The sequence below is a fragment of the Choloepus didactylus genome, chromosome 17, assembly GCF_015220235.1.
Source record: "Choloepus didactylus isolate mChoDid1 chromosome 17, mChoDid1.pri, whole genome shotgun sequence".
NCBI classification, from domain to species: domain Eukaryota; kingdom Metazoa; phylum Chordata; class Mammalia; order Pilosa; family Megalonychidae; genus Choloepus; species Choloepus didactylus.
In genome coordinates, this window is record NC_051323.1 from 8,765,598 (window position 1) to 8,785,484 (window position 19,887).

The window sequence follows — 19,887 nt, forward strand, 5'->3', positions numbered from 1 at the left end:
ATCAATTTCGACAACAACAACAACAAAGTCTGCTTGGGTTTCAGTTAGAATTGTACTGAATTCAGAATTTAAGGATATATTTGGAGAGAATTGACATTTTGAAAATATTGAGTTTTCTAATGGATGAAAGTTCACATCTCCCCATTTTATACTTCTCTTTTAACTCTCAGCAATGTTGGTAGTTTTCAAGGTAGACGTCTTATTCATCTTTCATTAAATTTGTTTCAAAGGTTTTAATGTTTTTTATTTAATTTTAAGAGGAATTCTAAAATATTATATGCCAATGATTTGTTGCTAACATAAATATAATTATGTTTACATTGGCCTTGTATTTTCTGGTCTTAGTAAATTCACTTATTAGCTCCAGGAGGTAATTTTTAGACTCTTAAGAATTTTCTGCATAAACTTATGTCATCTGTGAGTGTAGAAATTGTTTTCCTTTATCTTGTATCATCTCTATTATTTTTATTCCCTTGCCTTACTACACTGGCTGGGCTCTCCAGCACAATACTGAAGAGTAGCAATGCTTTTACAAGAATTTTTTTATTAACTAATAAAATAATTAAACAGTCAAATTGAAATGAACTAAGGGACTGAAAACTTCCAGTTAAGTTGCAAAATCAACACATAATGGAAAAATTCAATGATATTTAAAAAGGTAAGATCAATCCTTACCATTGTGTCCCTCTACTGGCAAATGCAAAGAGACAGAATGGAGCACTTTTCAGGGAATTTTGAATCTCATCTAGGTCTTTTTTTAACTCATTGTATAGCTCCACATCAAACTGCTGTTGCTTTGATTTCTTATGGAAGAAGTGTAGAAGTTGCCTACTCTTAACAGCAGAGTAAGTGTAATCCTGCCCAGTGACTGTAAAGTATACAAAAAGATCATGGAATTTGCAAGTGCGATAAGATATGTAACTGGTTCCATGACGTCCCAGGAGTACACCCACAAGTGAAGCAAACCTCTGCTCTGCCCGGAATGGACACCAGCCCACAGGAGTCCACAGATTTTGGCTTCTGAGAGAGCATCAATTCTGGCTTCCAGCTGTTCCAGGGAACGCAGTTCTTGCTTAAGGCAGTTGATTTTTTCCAGTCCATGGTGCTCTCTCTTTAGCAGAAACTCTTCCAAATGCAAGATTGTAAACACTCCGTGAACCAAGGATCTCACATTTTCCACCTCAGTAGAGCATTGAGCACTCAGTTTTTCTTTCTTGGAGCACTGTACATCATATTACTTTATTAATGATGAGTTTAAAATCATTCATTAGCAAAATGGCCATCAAGAGTGATACCAGAATCTTGCTGCCATCTGATGCGAAGATGCCTGCAGTTTTCACACCTTTATCTTCATTTTGTAGTCCTGAAGAAATGAGTCAACTCGTGATAACATTGGCTGGACTACCAATTCACAGAACTCTTCCCGTATGGTGAAGTAAATGTTACCAAGGGAAGGTCATGTCCATAATTAGCTGTTATTTCATCAGGTGGCTGCACTGCTCTTTAAAGATACAATTTATAGCATTTCTGATCTCCACACAACCTCACGGATAACATGTGGGGCATCAGCGCAGCGACCAACTGCGCCTTGTTTCCAGGAGTCCAGGGTGGCCTGGGGTTGCTTCGGAGTATCACATTCTCAGGGGTCGCCGGCCCAGCATCCTCCCAGCTTCTCCAGGCTCCTGTCGGCCGCCCCTCCTCCTGCAGAAACATAGTAGTAAAGCATGAAATATTTCACTTGTTATACATTACTTTTAGCTGGAGGATTTTCATGGATGGCCTTTCTCCGGTTGATGAAATCACCTTCTCTTTCTAATTTGCTGAGGGTTTATATGATGAAGAGTTGCAATGCCTTCTTCGTAACTATTGAAATTATTATATGCTTTTCCTCTTTTATTCAGCTAATATAATGAATTACTTAGTTTCGTATTTGAATCTTAATTCTATTTTGCATTCCTGGGTAAATCTCCACTCGGCTATAAAATATTGTCATATTACATATTGGTGGACTCAATTTTCAGCAATAGCAAAGGAATTTTGCATCTATGCTCAGGAGAGACATTTATCTGACATTTTCTATTTTTGTTTTATCCACATTATTTATATGCTGACCTTAAAAACTAAATTGAAAAATGTTCTCTACTCTGTTTTACATTAAAAAAGGTAAAGTTGGTGTTATTTTTGTGCAAAGATAAAATTCAATTTTTTCAATGGACCCAAAATATTGATAATGAATTCAATTCCTTTACTGGATATTGAGCTATTCATACTTTCTATTTTTATCTTGTGTCATTTCAGTAAGTTGTGTATTTTAATAAACATTACCGTTTCATTAAAAGTGTGGATTTACATTATTTCTTTTTAAAATTCTTTAAAATTTATAGTGATATGCTCTCTTTTATTCCTAATACAAGAAATATGCTTTTAGTTTAATCTAGCTAAGCTTACATAAATTATTATGAAAGAAGGGATATGGATTTATTTATTTTTCTCATTAATTATTTTCATTCCTGTTCACTGTACATTGAATGTTCTTTGGAACATACATATTTATGATTTCTATGTCTTTCCAAAGAATTGTCCCTTTTATCATCACCAAATGTCCCCCTTTATTTCTGGTAACAGTCACTGTTTTTTTTTTTTATTTCTAATTTGCTAACATTGGTATACTTGATGCACCTTTCTTCCTACTCTTGCCACATATACTTTTTCATATTTTTAACTTTTTTAAAATTAAAGTGAATGTCATTTATACCAATTATAATTTTCTTTCATTTTTCCATTTTCTGTTTGACAATGAATCTTTATTAGAATATTCTTTAAATTTTATGTAGTTAATTATGTGGATAGATTTAAGTCTATTTTGGTTCTCTTTTTTACCATCATTTTATTGTTCCTGTCTTCATAATTTTCTTTGGTCTTTTGAAATGATTGAATACTTTTAGAATTTCATTTTAATTTTTCTGTTTCTTTTAGGTTTTCCTTTGAATTAATTTTCTTTAATGGATACTTTAGGGAATGCAACACATATTCTTAACTTTCACAACCTACTTTGAGTTATATTATAGCATTTCACATAAAATGTTAGCCCATCCATCATATAGCATCATTTCTGCCCCCATTCTTTATGCTGTAGTTATCATTTGTACAATATATGAAATATTTTTGTTTTAAATAGATATATACTTTTAAAAAATGAAGACAAGAGTAAAACATAGCCTTTCATATCTCTGTACAACTATTCCTTTTCTAGTGATCTTTATTCCTTTCTAGAGTTCTGAGTTTCCATCTGGTATCAATTCTCTTTAGCTTGGACAAACTTTCTTTATTATTTCTTTTAGTGCAGCTCTGATGGTGACAAGTTTTACCTGTTTCCATTTATCTAAAACTAGGGTATTTAATTTGCACTTATTCTTTAAGGATATGTTTCACTTGATATATATTTGTGAGTTGACATTGACTGTTTTACTAAAAATAATTAGCTCTTGAAATATACTGTTTCACTTCTTTTTGGTCTCCATTTTTTTTTTTTTCCTAATGAGAATTCAGGCAGTATTATTATTAATTTCCACTATATTAATTTTTTGTTTTTTTTCTCTGCTTACTTTCTGTATATTTTATTTACCATTGTTAAGAAGCAGTGTGCCTATCATGAATCAATGCATGGTTGTCTTCGGATATGGTCTGCTTGAGTTTTGCACTGAGATTCCTGAATCTGTATATTTATGACACTCAAGAAACTTGGAAAACAGTTGACCATTTTTCTTTTCCATTTTCTCTCTACTCTCCCCATGGGACTCCAATTACACACATTTTATACCATTAGATATTTTCCCATATGGTATTGAGAATCTGCTTATTTTTTTAAACATTTTTCTCTGTAATTTTCAGCATTAGAATTTGCATTTGGTTCTTTTATAGTGTCATTTTCAATGCTAAGATTTCCTGGCAAACATATTTTCCTTTAAGTCTTTCTTTGAACATGGCTATAATATTTATTAGTTGTTTTAAAATCTGTATCTCCTAATCCCAACATCTGAGTTAAGTTTCCTTCAATTATTTATCTATTTTTTAAAGATTGAGTCATATTTTCTTATTTATTTGTAGGTCTCATAGATATGAATTGTTTCTTGGTCATTGTGAGTGATACATTGGAGAGACTCTGGATTGTATTATGACCCTTCAAAGGATATTATTATTTTGGTTTATTTGTTTAGTTTTAGTAGGTACTTAACTTGGCTGCACTGAAACTCCAAACTGTGTCTCCCCTGTGTTGGGCAGTATCCTAAGCCTTTATTCAATTCCTGTAGCCTTAGCTAGGATCTCCTGATTCTGTCCACATTTGTGCAGTCCTGAAATCAGGCAGTGATTTGCTCGGTATAATTTGGTGCTTGCCTTCTGACTCTTTCCTGTTTGGGCTTTCCTCTTAACTTTTCATCATTGTAGGCATCCAAAATTCTCTCCTGAATTGGCAATATTACTAGTTTGTATCCAGATCTTAGCCACCTGTCCTCATGTGAAAATCCAGAAAAATGGGAAACTCGTTCAGTTCTGGTCTCCTTCCTAAGTGCCAACTTCCCTCCAAGTTATAACTGATTTTCATGGCTCTTCTGTGCCTTTATATTCCTCTAAATAGTCACATATTTTCTTTAGAGTGTGTTCTTTAATCATCTGGGGGTTTTGTTTATATTAATGGTTTGCTATTACATGAAGAGGAACTATTGTTTTTGTCACCATAATTTGCATTACACATATGACTTCGAGGTGACCACTTTTATTTTGTTTGTTGGCCAGTTGTATATCATTTTGCTTTTGTGTGTGTATGAAAATTATGAAGTAAATGTTGAAGTTTCTTGTCCATTTTTCTATCATATTGTTTATTTCTTATTGATTTGGTGAAGTTATTTAATTATTCATTATAAGAGTATTTTGCATTTCTAGTGTTATACATGTCTTTTCCTAGTTTCTTTGTATTTTATTTATAAGACTTGTATATTTGGTTCCAATATTATCTACTTTTATCATCAATGAAAGTTCCACAGTTCATGATTTTAGTTAAACATTATTGTTTTATTTTGCAAATAATATATATTTTATTGCAATCAAAATAGATAATAGAGATAAAAGAAATATTTATCATCTGTAATCTCAAAATCTAGAGTTAAACGCCATAACTTGTTGTTAGTCATAAATCTTACCTCTTTTCCTATACATATATAAGGATAATTTTTATTAATGAAATGTGATCATATTATGCATCTTGCTTTGCGAACTGCTTCTTTCACTCAAGAACATATTGAAATAATGTCTATAAATACACATTTAAACTAGAGTTTTTAAATCAATAAAAATTAAAGTTTATGGATTTATGATAATAAATCCATAATTTGCTTATGATATTTGCTTATGATATTTAGCAAATCACCACCTATTGACTATTCTGGTTGGTTTTGATATTTTGCTTATGTAAAAGTTTATTGCAGTGAATATCCTGGTGCATAAATTTGTACAAAGTCTAAGATTAATCTTTTCAGATGAATTCCCTAATGTATTACCTCTAGCCAAAGGATATGTTTCTTTTAAGGCTTTTTAAACACCTTTAAAATTGACGTTAAATACAACCTTTCATGGCTTTGATACACATTGACAAAGAGCCTTGTAAGTTAGTAACAATTCACTTTCCTAACAACAGTATCTATGGCAGTCGGTAGCTGAGTATTTTTGTATCTTAAAGGAACTAAAGGCTTCTCCTGTTATGAGTTCTCTCAGGGAACTCTTATGAGAGTATAACTGGCAGTTCATGTTACAACAACGGAATGCTCCTGGGGAAACTGCACTGATTAGAAGAAAGGTGTTGATTCTTCCTTTTCAACCTGGTTCCCTTACAGTGAGAGGGTGGAGAGGTGGCTAGAGTTTCAAATACTTTATTCTCAGCAGACTACCTCCTTCTAGGTAACTGTCAACATGAACAAGTTCCCACAGATAGAACCATATCATTTATTATTCTTGTCCAGAGAATATGTTTGTCTCTGTACGTATAATAAGAACTGTTGCTCCGAATGAACCTGCAGAAATGATGGAGACTGCAAAGCCAAACTTTGCAGATAATATGCTTTTTACCAGGTCGTTTATTTTTTAACCTCATTTTTTTTCTTGGAACAAACTTAGCATTTTTCTACACATTTTTTGGTGTGGTAGTTAGAAATAATCCCCCCAAATTCTTTCCAGTGCTTATGGAATCTATTGTAAACTGAAGATGATGATACTTGTTTAGGTGTTAGATAACTTAATAGACTATTCAAAATTGCAAAGCAATTAAATGTCTCTTTTCAAATGTGTCTAAAAAGCAACAGAAGAAAACTTAAATTCTGTACTTGTGATATATTATTGTGGCTTTCTGTGTATCCTGGAAAGCAATTTTCCATGAAATTGCTGTTATCTTTTAAATGTGAGATCATTTTGTACAATGCTCATCTAAGGGAATTACCACTCCTATACAAACATCATTCAGACTAACTATGCAAAAGGTACCAATCTATTAACCCCTTTAAATGTATGGCTTAAGGGATAAAGGAATAATTTTCTATATTTTAAGTGGGAATATATGATGCTTTGGCCTTAGGACATATTTTTAGCTGATTTATTTGGGTTATGCTGTTCTTTGACTCCAATGATCTTAGAAAATATAGGTCTTGTTTAATAATGAAAATGATAGCCAGTTGTCAAACTATCTTGCAAATGTGAGATCAGCAAAATTAAAAATCAAAGACATTTCACAAGGTATTTTTTATGGAAGTAGTAATTTGTTGAAATAAAGACCAGCAGATCCTTTTCAATATTGTTATCTTCCTAATACAAAAATGTATGTGTGTGTATATGTATGTTTTATTTTTCCTTCCTCCTTTTATCCCCTGGCACTGGGAAACCTAACACTTCTCCTGGATTTCTAAACCTGCATGGTATGACCCCATTTGGGTTATCCATCCCATGATTTTAGATGTCAGTCCTCTTAGTTATCTACATACCTTTCTTTTTTCCTAACCAGAGAGAACTCCCCATTTTGTCTGTAATACTTCCACACATCTATGTGGAAATGTGATGAAGAAACAGTGTTTGTGAGGAGCAGAGACTCGGAAATTGGTGTCATTAAAACTGAAGATCATCTGAGATTTCTCCTGTGCTAAAAGGCTTTGTTCACTGCAAATTCATGACTGATCCTCTCAGCAGTTTGCTTGATATATTTTGATACTGCCTCTATTTTTCCTTAGTCTTTGAGTCAATGCCTTCTTTCACTCCACAGAATAATTTTTCCCAATTCTTTTCCAGTATTTTTCAGCTGCCTACAGAACCTTCCCAATAACATAGTCACTTTGTGTTGCTGAGATTTTCTAATATTTCAGATATGATCTTCTTATAGTTCATGCAACTTACCAAAGGCTTTTCAGTCCTTTCTATATGAAGAAACAGAATGCTGAATCTGTTTTTGTTTCTCTCACTTTATTATCTAAATGGTTGAAAATCTTTTGCTCTCTAATTAATTTTAACGGTGGATTAAATTTATATAAGTTGGATGTTCCAAGATGAGTGTTCTATAATAAGATTGAGAATATAGGTTGAATTTGTTTTCTATGATTAGCCTGTCCAGAAAATATATTTGGAAACTAACAAAGATCAAATAAGAAAGGAAAAGAGCATTAGGATGGTAAAAGAAAGTTCAAAGAAAGATAACAGTGATAGTTCAAGAAAAGACATTGCAGAAAGGACCTCATATTTTGATGAATTAGATTGGCAGTTGTGTATATCATGGCAGTGTTACATGAGTTCAAAATTCAAGTGAAACTCTGGCATCGAATTATGGTAAAGCACATTGATGTTGACTTAGAGTTTTGGGAAAGAAACATTTAGAAGTAAAATAAATTCATGGTGTATAGTCTCCAACTCATTATCTTTATCAACATCATCATCATCAACATCACCACTTTTTCTAATATTTTTGAACAATCAGTTGCTCAAATTGGCAACCAATACCTTACACCTATAATCTTATTTGTGTTCAAATAAATATAAAACTTTGCATGATTTTCCCAAGTTTACACCAAACTGAGATTGAAACTGTATACCGAAACCATGTGGTCTCTGAAATATGTCATTAACTCTATTCCATTTGTAATTGGCATTTTAATAATATATCCATGTTTGTTATTTTTAATTTCTCCCACATCCCCTTCAATTCATCTTAGTGAATGGTGATCAAAAGCCTTAAAAAATGCCAATGTGATTTTCTTCAATGATAGGAAGAAGATCATTATCTGGATGAAGCATTCTGAAGGTGTTTCTAAGTGTGTCCCTGAGAGAAAATGGGGATGGGGGGCACTCCAGACTTATGTAGTTTCTCTGGGCTATGAGAACTACTTGTATTAATATCATTGGCAACTGAGCATCTTTAATATTTATAACCCACATCACAGCTTGGTATTTATTTTTATACTTTCAGTGCTGCCCTACCTGCACATGCAGAAGGATGCCACTACCAATGCTTGCTCATTTGTGAAAAGGATTTTTTAAGCATATTTGCCACCTTTGTGGTTATCCCAGGTTCCTTACTTACCCTGCCCTTCTATGAGCTTCAGCCTAAAGAGTGATGTTTTCTAAGTGACTATTTCACACGAGAACAGTACCTATAGTGAAAGTTAATAGGTACTGTTCACTGGGATATGGTGGAAATTTCATAAATTAAAATCCATGAAACCAGAGCAAGAGGACAAAACTTCTTAGGTATGTAGTTGCTGAACACTTAACAAAGATCAAATAAGTAATTAGGTAAAACAATGTCTAAATAGTGAGAAATTTGCACTATTACAATAAATTTAAAAATTGTTATGGGAGCTATGTCTATATAAAGTGGAATTTGAATACCCTGACTTAGCTACAGTGAAGTAATGCCCAGTGTTGTCCAACATTTGCTGAGAAAGGGCTGCAGCATCACCTATGTCACTTTCTATGGATGACCTGAAACTGCAAAGCCACCACGGCACTGCTGAAGCTACTGGGCTTTCTGAATGAAGAGCTGAGCAGCTTAATAACTTGGAACCCACAGGATACACACAAGTTGCCAATATGTGCTACTCTTTCTTTTGCTCTTTGCTAGTCTCCAATAACCAGAGAAATTAGAAGTTGGTGGAGATTGTCCTCTATATAGTGTCCTCCCCTTCTCTCCTTTTATGGACCAAAGGAAAGTGGAAGTAAAAACTGCTGTGAGCCTGACTGTCTAATTTAAAGGTTTCTTCTCCTTACACATAAACTTAAGAACATGAAACGTAGCCTGAATAATTGCAATAAGCTACCACTAATACTTCAATATCATCTGTATGGTCTGTGAATTCAAAACAATACAGTTTCGGTTTTTTTTAATACATATTGAGCTGCAAACTGCCAAGTTACAAAATTAATATTTGCACTTTAGGATCTATTTATAATTTGAGGACTGCCAATAAAACTTAGATTGCTGAATACTTGCCATAAATCATAAAATTTCACATTTGAAATTGCCAATCCTAAGCCACCATCCTGTGCTTGAAGCTCCTCTACAGCAATGATTGTTTCCCTAATTCTTTCTAATTTAGAATCACCTGAAATACTGGTTAACCTGCACATTCCCAGGCTGGCTCAGCCAACATCAGATACTCACGCAGCTGAAACCTAGCAACTGTATTTCAACAAGCCTCCCATATGGTTTTAATCGTAGAGAAGGTTGAGAATTTTTGCTTTAGAATATTCCTGCTGATTTCTCAACTAAGCTGTGCTTCCTATTAAACTCACTCTAGGATTCAAACCCACAATTACATACCCTGCTGGGGCAGACAGTGGAGATCACACTTTGGCTTTGCCAGGGGCTCCTGGTTAGGCTTTTCCATTAGGAAGCAGTAAGGGGAGAACAAAGCTGAAGAAGGAAGGGGCATGATTTTTCCTGCCCGCTTTTTCCTGTCAGCTTCACACAGCAATGCTTCTTCACTCCGATTGTAAGGTCTGGTTTCAGGATTCCAGTGGATTCTGTTAGGGCGGAGTCATTCAGGAATCCACACAACACAGCAAGTCAAAGTTTAAGTATAAAATTTAAGATTTATTAGAGGAAGAAAGCAGGTGGGAGCCAGCAGGAAAGAAGAAAAAAGATAATGGTTCCCGCTCTCTATCTGAGAGCAGCATTTTTTAATGAAAAAAGGAACCCAAGTTGGGTAGGGTGTCTGCTGTGATGTTCTGTGCCCGATTGGGGAAGTGCCTGTCTAGTTTGGGGCTGATTGGTTGCTAGAATTCTGAGACAGTTTTCTTTTTAGGAAAGCAGCTGCGTTATCTAGCTAGGGAGAGCAGGCCTTTTTGGTTGTTTATTTTATGGACATATCTGACCTTACCTTACCTGCCTTTGAGGGGCCACTGTGGCTGGAACAGCCTTGTGCAGCTTTGAACAGCCTCATTCTTTAGTTTATGGGGCCCCTGTTTTTTGTGAGATAAGCTGCGGGGCCCCTGGGTTAGAAACTCCTTCTACATGTTAGTTTCTTCTTCTGGGATCTAACAGGTTCCTGTTTGCAGCACTTGTAACACTCACAGAACCAGCCTAATTGTGTCACCCCTTCCATGACTTAGGTTTTAATTAGCGCACCCTCTTTGCTTTGTTCCCACTTTCTATGGATACTTTAGTCAGTGTCCTTTTTTTCTTCTTGCTCTATCAGTCTTCTAATACTTGACTAACAATTCTTTGATTAATTCTCCTTGCTAAAACAAGTGTTTGGTTTTTGATTCCTGAGCAGATGCTGGTGGATATAAGCCTCAAGGAAGTCAATTTGCTTCCCCATGAAAATCCATGGTGCCATTAGATAGCTCTTTGTCCTGGAAAATTTTTCTCCATATGAACAAATTCAGTTTCTCTGTCTATGCTGTGTATAGAGTGGGGACCTTGTTAGATTCTTGGTAAAGCAGAGACTAAATCGTTTAAACTTTATTTCCCTTGATATTTTTTTCAAACCAGTATAATATAAATGGATGAAACACAATATTGTAATCATTGATTTAAAGTACAAATTTTACCCTTAATGCTTTCAATAAACATGCTGGAGGAAATACTAATCTCATCATAGGTGTAGAATCAGAGACTTGGGCAGATTAGAGTAAGTAACTTTTTGAGATAGATTGAATTATGTAACCAAATTTGACATGTTCTTGGCTTTGGTCTGCATTCCCATGAGGGTGAACCCATTGTAAATAGAATTTTTTGAAGATGTTATTTTAGTTCAAGTGTGACCCAACTGAATGAGCTGGGTGTTAATCCAAACTAATGGAGTCCTTCATAAACAGAAGAAATTCAGACATAGAAAGAGAAAACCATAGGGAGGAGCCAGAAGCTAGAAGTCAGTGGAACCTGGAAGAGAAAGGAGAGACATTGCCATGTGGTGGGAAAGTCAAGGAACCCAAGGGCTGCTGGTTGGTCAGAGCACAACCAACTGTGCAAGGAGGTAAACCTCTGAAACCATGAGTCAATCAGTTCCTGTTGTTTAAGCTAACTCATTGTGTGGATTTGTTTGATCAGCTCAGGAAAAGTAAGACACTTGTCTAATTCATGAGACTGGTAAATGGTAGTGATGTTTCCATTGTATTAATTTTATACAGAAATGCTTTTATGACACTTAAAAGTCTAGTGTGTATATCTCTATCCAAAAAGAAAATCAGAATGGCTCAGTTTGATTGCAAGTACTGACATCTGCCTACTTCCTGCGGGGAACTTACCTAAGATTGCTAAGGGATAAACCCTACAGCTCAAGAAAGAAGTAGAGAGAAGTCCTTTTTGTGAGTTGTATCTAAGAGAGTTAGAGGTTTCTTACATATTTTAACATTGGATTACAAGTTCAGAGTAGACAGTATACAACTATATATAGTTATATGTATACATTAACTTCAAGTTAATTATTTTTATCATTGCCATGTTTCTGAAAGTTTACATTGTTTTATTACTTCACTATTAAAATTATTCTAATTTTACCACCCACTATATCAAAATACTTATGAATTCTTTTATAAATAATGTATCTATGTATAGATATATATTTACATTTAAAATATAGATATGGATATATATTTAAATTTTCATTTGCCTCTGGATAGATTTGGCCTGATTGCCTAATAATCAACAGTGATAACAGGATAATAATTTAAATTGTTCCTCTCTTTTTTTGAATATCAATTTGCCACATAAGCAGCAGCAAATATTGACTCCTCTTTCAGCTTATTAATTCGATTACATTATCTCTTGGAAAAACAATACTTACTTTTTCTAAACTTTAGCACAGTAAATGTTTTATATATTTTAAAGTAAGTAGAGGGCAAGAAAATGGATAGCTTATTAGTTTCAAAGCAATCTAGGAAGCTAGCATTAGTTAATTTTCACTGGAAAAAGCATGCAAAAGAAAATATACACTTTCAATCTTCTGTTTCCTAAGAAAACCATATGATTTTTTTTAATAATTGTAGGAAATGGAGAACATTGATTTTGAACTATAAGTTACTCTAAAATCATTAATTTTCTTTTATGTTTTCCTACGATTTTATACTGGGGAAAAGATAATAAAATTCACATTAGTTTAGAAATGTATTATATATGTTGATCTTAAATGGTACCTTTTTTCCAGTCATCTATTTCTTTCCAGCTGATAGAGTCAAGGTTTTTATGCTGGAAGGAGGTATGGTTACTATTTATACTTTTATGCTGGAGGGAAGAAAGTTTACTATTCATTGATTCCAATAAAATTTTTTCCAGTTAAAATTAATTCTAAGTTTATTGGAAAACCCGTTGGAGACAGTGGGTGTTCTGATTTCCTAAAGCTGCTGGAATGCAAAATACCAGAAATGGATTGACTTTTACAATGGGGGTTTATTAGCTCACATATTTACAGTTCTAAGTCCATGAAAATGTCCAAATTAAGGCATCAGTAGGACAATACCTTCTTGGAAGAAAGGCCAAGGGCATCTGGGGTTCCTCTGTCACCTGGGAAGGCCCATGGCTGGAGTCTGCTGGGCCTCTCCTGGCGTTCAGTTCTCATTTCTGTTGCTTTCTCCAAAATGTCTCTGGGCCTCTGTCTTAGCTTCTCTCTCTCAGCTCCTATCTACCTTGCCTGTTTCTCTCTATGCATCTGGGGGTCCTCTCTTAGATTCCCGGGGACAAACTTCAGATTTCATCTCCTAGCTTGTCTCCTGGTTCTGTTTTCAACAGCTGTCTCCAAAATGTCTCTGGGTTTAGCTTTCTAAAAGGAAATTCCATTCTATGTGATACAACTTTAGTTGTTAGTCAATATTTGCCCCCAAATTCCTGTAATTGACAGTAATTTTGCCTTTAGAGTGAAACTGAATTACCGCAATCCTTTCTTACATCTATTATCTCTTCAGATACCTGTAGGCAGCTGTCATGTCCTCCAACCCCATGTTCAATTTTTTTGTTTTTTTAATACCACAAAACATACTTCAGATGATGTGGTTTTCTCACCTCGTCACCATCCTTCTCTCCCTCAGGAAACTCTCCTAATTTTGTCTAAAATCAAATACATTCTCACTCAGAAAATTGTAATTATACTAAAAAGAAAATATAAGTCCAAACTGTATTCCTATTAATGCAGAACAAAGTTGCAGGCTTTTCTTTCTCACTGTTGGCTTATCCTGAGTTTCAGGGCTACCAGTGCATCCACATTTTTAAGGGAGTAACGTTAATTTAGGTCTTCTCCTTCACATTCTATATATTATATCTAACTATCCAACTTTGTAAATTTGTGAAAACAACATTTAAGTAGACAATTTAGCATCTTCTGAGAATCTACAACTTCTCTATGACTAGATGGCAGTCAGTGTCAGGTAAAATAACTATAGATGGAGAGTGTATCTGTTCTAAAGGGGAAATTTCCATTTATATCTATACAATCCTATCTTTTATTAAGTATTATTGCAAAGTTCCATGATTCTTTCCATTCTACTGTCAACTATCATTAACTACAAAGTTAGTAATAGTTAATAGAAACTATTTGATACTAGTTAATAGTTAATAACTGCTATTAGTTAATACTATTTAATAGCTACTATTGCTAACTACAATTATTAACTACACTATTACTAACCACCATGCAATGGACAAGACATTGGATTAATTGTCTTCTATTCGTTATCCCAGGCATTTCACCCCAAGACCTATGTCAAAGTGTCAATAATCCCACTGATATAAGAGAAAGTGGAAGAACAGATTAAATTATTTGTAAAACATACAAGGCTATTTATCAAAAAATCAAAATCAAGATTCAAAACCAATTCTTTCTGATTTCAAAATCTATGCATGTTTCCACAACAGGAAAATAGCTACTTTCCCTTGAATAATTGTCCTATGTAATGCATGTATTCTGTTATTTAATTTTCACTACAAACATATTAAGGGATGAATGACTCCATTTTACAGAAAATCAACCCAAAGCTGCACTCAAGACAATCAACATGTACAGATCATTCCTATCTACAGGACATGCTTAGAGAAAGGCAGAGCCTGAACAATTGTGCCTATTCTGACATGTGTCTTCATAATAGTATATTTTGGCTCTGCTGTTGAGTTGCTAATCAGTGCTAATAAAAGTTGCTTCCAAAATGTATCATCATTATCCTGGTCCTTTGGTCTAGCTCAAAATTCAAATTACTTTAATAAATATGGACATTCTAGGTGTATGCTAAGCTGTGTGCTCCAAATCTCCACATGGATACCTCCTTCTCATCCTTTAGGACCAGCTACACCACCTTGCCCCATCACTTCACCCATCACAGAAGAATCCCCAAAGTAGTTTCACATAGCAGAAAAGGAGTGGAGGTCATTGACCATGTGCTCCCCCAAAGTGGGCTTTCTCCACCTTAACATCCTTTCTTTTTAATCAATTTGGTAAGAAATTATGCATCATTAATTTAGAAAATCATTCCTCAATTATAAATGAGATGCAGCATCCTGTTATTTTTTTTGCAAATAATTTTTCCTACAAATGTTCTGGCTATTGGATTTTCTTTTTCCAATTTTTAATTGAACACATGCGTAGTAGGTTGAATTATATACTCCAGGAAAACATGGTCGTAAGCTCCATTCTTCTCGGTGTGAATCCATTGTAAATAGGAACTTATGTAATTTTTAGTTAAGGTGTAGCCAATTGAATCTGGGTGGACTTTAATCTGATTACTGGAGTCCTTTAAAAGCAGAATGAAACTCAGAGATAAAGCAAAACAAGTCACAGGAAGAAGCCAAAAGTCAAAGGAACCTGGAGGAGAAAGGAAGAAGAGGCCAACATGTTCATTGCTGTGTAACAGGAAAGCCAAGGACCAAGGATCACCAGCAGTTCAGCCCGGAATGCCATTCAAAACTCACTCTGGGAGAAAGCACAGCCAAAAAATTCCTAGTTTATAAGCCAATCCATTAAATGGTATTTGCTTTAGCAGCCAGGAAACTAAAACAATATATACCCATAATCCTTGTGATAGCTCTTCACGAGAAGGCATATTTTCTGTCACATATGCTACTAGTATGTTTTACCCATATTGACATAGCATTATTACCATGCATTCAACTTATACTTTTTCATCATATATAAGTTTCTAATGTGTAAGTATCATATTTATCAGCTTTTCCCTTATCATTATTGTGGTCCTTATATTTCCTAAAAATAAAAATTAAGAAAAAGCAGTAAGGAAATTTTGAAGTCTTAGGTTTTTTTTTAATTATGCATTTATCATCTAGTAGATTTCTAGTCATACTTTTGTTTCATTTTCAAATTTCTGACATACTGAATTTATTTTGGTATTAGGAGTAGAGTAAGGATAAAAACCCTTTTTATTTTAATTGATTCATTTCATATAATTTGCATACCTGTTTTCTTAAGTCAGAATGCTATTGTTTTCTGTTGTTTTGATACTTTAAGTTCTCAAATGTATTAATATAGTTCTAATCATTTTAAATTGTTACTTAGACCTTTCTTCTTAGTCTTGTAACACCAATGTTTATTTCATATAATTCTGAATCTTTAAAAATTAATATCTAATTATTTTGGCTTTAACTATTATTTTTATTACATAATAAATCTATCTTAGATGTTATGGACAAGCAAATAAATTTGAGTAAAAGTGGGGGAATCTAAATGACATCAGTGGATTGTTTTAATATCAAAATCCTAGTTGTGATATTCTAATATCACAAAACATTACCCTTTGAGGAAACTGGAAAATTGTACATTGGATCTGTCTGCACTATTTCTTATAATTGCATGTGAATATTCAATTATCTCAATAAAAAAAAATCCAATTACAAATAGTGCATTACCATGCTATGCCATCAAGAATTTAATATTGTCTTCAGATTGAGGCTTGGGAAATATTCTCACTGCTTTAATTTACACCAACTAGTCTTTACATAAAACAAGGTAAAATAAAATTATAGCACACTCAAATGTTCTTGCACGCCACTGTTTCCAAAGCAATCTTGCAAATAAGAATTAAAAGTTGTTTTTTTTTTTTCCCACTTGTCTTCTCTCTTCCACTCATATGCAGGGAAGGAAGATAGATTGAATCAAAATTCTAAATGACTCCTTGAAAATAAATTATTAATTTTTCTTTGCACAATTAATAAAAAAAATCATTGAATAATGGTTTTGGCATGGATTTTGAATCCTCTATGTGACAATGAAAGGATAATTTGTTGGTGCAGTAGGAGACCTACATCTATGTGTTTAGATTCAACATGTATACACTTATACCGGGATATCAAATTGTATAAAATATGGAAATATCATGAGTAAAGACCATTTAAAACAGGAAGAGACTGGCAAAAATGGAAGAGTATACATTGGAATGGGTGTGGCAGAGATTATCAGAGGCTTTTCTGAGAGTAGGTTCTATCAAATATTAGGAATTGAACACAATGCAAGCTTTTGGAAAGTGACTGATTGATGAGGAAAAAAGCAGAAGGTGTCGAGGGTATTTTGCTACAGTGGACTAGGAGTTGTGACAATAGATTCCTGTCTTAGATAAGGCTTTATTCACTCATTTAAACATTCCTTTCTTTTCAAAAATAGCAGTGATAGAGTAAATAAAACTTAAATAAAATGAAATAAGAATAAAATGAAATGAAATTATATAACCACAGGCAAGAAAACATTTTCATAGACCAGAAAATGAACAGAAATAGTGTAACAAGCAGGGGCTAAACTTGTTTGTCTGCTGGGATCAGGGATTAGATTCAGGAGGAAAAGGTCTGGAATTCGTGTTCTTGTGATAACACGGCCCCAGAGCATCTTAGGAATTATTGAAGATCAAATTTGGGCTCACCTTGTGAAAACAGAGCCTCAGGATTCCTGCCTGTTGACAGGGATTGAACAAGTTTAAGACTACTGCCTGAGGTTTGCATAAAACTCCTTACCTTAGATGGCTGGAAGAAACAAACACAAGTAGGAAAAATACATGGACCAAGCTGGAACCACATTATCCCCAAGGTCAGCAGTTGCATCAGAATGACAGATGAAGACAACTGTCAATCAAAAATGTGGGAGGAGTGAGCTTCAACAGATGCTCCCTGCCAATCCCTTTGAAGATGAGTCTGAGAATGAAATGTCAAGGTAAATGAGGAAAAATTTACTGAAATTGATAGCCAATGCTACAAAAAGAGGACATAAATGTACTCTCAGCAAAATAATGGAGCAACCTGAAATATTATATTAAAATAAATGTTTTAATCCCTCAGACACATGTATGTAGTAAAAAATCTGTTGCAATAACATGGGCAGGGGAGAGATAAATTATTGATACAAATAATAAAATATGAATTTATAACAGCCACATATGAAAGAGAGCAGATGAATATAAAAAAGAAGAAATTGGCACACTGGGATGCATAAGTTAATGATGAGAATATTAAATTATATATTCTCTTGATTAAATTTATGTGGAGTCAGAACATGTAAAGAGGAAGACAATACTGAGAAATTCACTCTGAATATGCTTAGAGAATATGAAGCATGATAAGTATGAAAGAGAAGTTAAGGGAATTGGAGGCTGAAATAAACAGTTCCAACATTAAAAATATTTCTAGGAGAAAATAATAGGAAAAACAATAAGGAGAATCTTGGGTATTATTCTAGAATTGCAAAATGAAGTTTTTTCATTAGGTGAATATGTATGGTGGTTATGAGAAAAGCAAAAATGCAAACAACAAGAAAAATATCTCTATTTCCATCATGACCTTGGTGAACAGAGGAATATAAGAAGAGGAGCTTATTTACTTGTGATAGGGCGGAGTTTGATACAATGTGTTTATGTCTGAATTGTTAAGTTTAATGTGGTATGGGCCAACAGTTTCATGTATCCATTTGTGGATTTCAAATAGAGATTTTGAATTTACAGATGTCAGAGCTAGCAATATGAATTTCAGCATAAGAAAAGTTGATATCAAAGGATAGTAGAGCCACCAAAGAGAAAGCATTTAAAAGGAAGAAGAAAGGAACATGGGTTGGTGCAGGGATGTCAAGGAATAATAGTTTTAGAAGAAGACAGGGAAACAGGCTGTTAGATTACAAGAAACCAAAGAAACAAACCAAACATATGAAATGTATAGTGCTGGATTAGGTCAAACAATTGGGAGAATTTGAATGTGGGCTATACATTAGTTAATATTATAGAATTATTATTACTTTTGTTGTGTGATCATGTCATGATTGGCCATGTATGAGAAGTGTTTTAATATTTAGGACACATAATCAAGTATCTCGTGATGTCTATAATTTACTTTAAAAATTGTTCAGCATTAACAAATAGACTTGTATCCAAGATATATAATGAACTCCTATTACCAGATTTAAAAAAAAAAAGAATGGGCAAATGACCTGAATAGATATTTCTCCAAACAAGGTATTTAAAAGGCCAGTGACCACATGGAAAGATGCTTAACGTACATCATTAGCCACTAGAGAAATGGAAATCAAAACCACAAGAGATACCATTTTATATCCACTAGAATGGCTGTTATTATTTATAAAGTGGAAAATACAGATGCCAGAGAGGATGTGGAGAAATAGGAATCTTCATGCATTGTTGGTGGGACTGCTATGAAAAACAGTTAGGCTTAGATATTTCAGTATAGAATTACCATGTAACCCAGAAATCCCACTTGTAGGTATATGAAAGCAGGGAATCAGATATTTGCACACCAATGTTCATAGCAGCATGATTCACAATAGAAAAGGTGGAGGCAACCCAATATCCATCAATGGATGAATGGACAAAAAATAGTGGTATATCCATACAATGGAATATTATTCAGCCATAAAAAGAATGAAGTTCTGGTCATGTAACAACATGGATGAACCCTGAAGACACATTCAGCAAAATAAGCCAAAACAGAAGGACAAATAATATATGATATCGCTTACATGAACTAATTAGAATATGCAAATCCATTGAGTGAGAAATTAGAATACAGTTTACTAGGGGCAAGGATGGAGATGGGGAATGGGTACAGAATTCTTAATTTGTGCAGAGTTTCTGTTTGGAAAGTTGGAAAAGTTTTGGTAATGGATGATGGTGATGGTAGCACAAAAGTGTGACTGTAATTTCCACCACTGAATTTTATATTTGAAAATGGTCAAACTGGGAAATTTTATGAGGTATATATGTTACCACAATAAAAAAATAATTAAAAAAAAAACAGAATGGTACAATACAGATAGTGAACACTAATGTAAATTATGGACTATAGTTAACAAGATATATTATAATATTGTTTCATCAATTGTAACAAAGATGCCACACTAATGCAAAATGCTAATAGGAAAAACTGTGTGTATGTGT

General features: G+C 33.9%; 1 pseudogene; it reads right to left on the bottom strand.

The window, feature by feature from the left end:
* Positions 1-664: 664 nt before the first annotated feature.
* Positions 665-1,566, bottom strand: LOC119511981 (annotated as a pseudogene).
* Between the last annotated feature and the right edge of the window lie 18,321 nt (positions 1,567-19,887).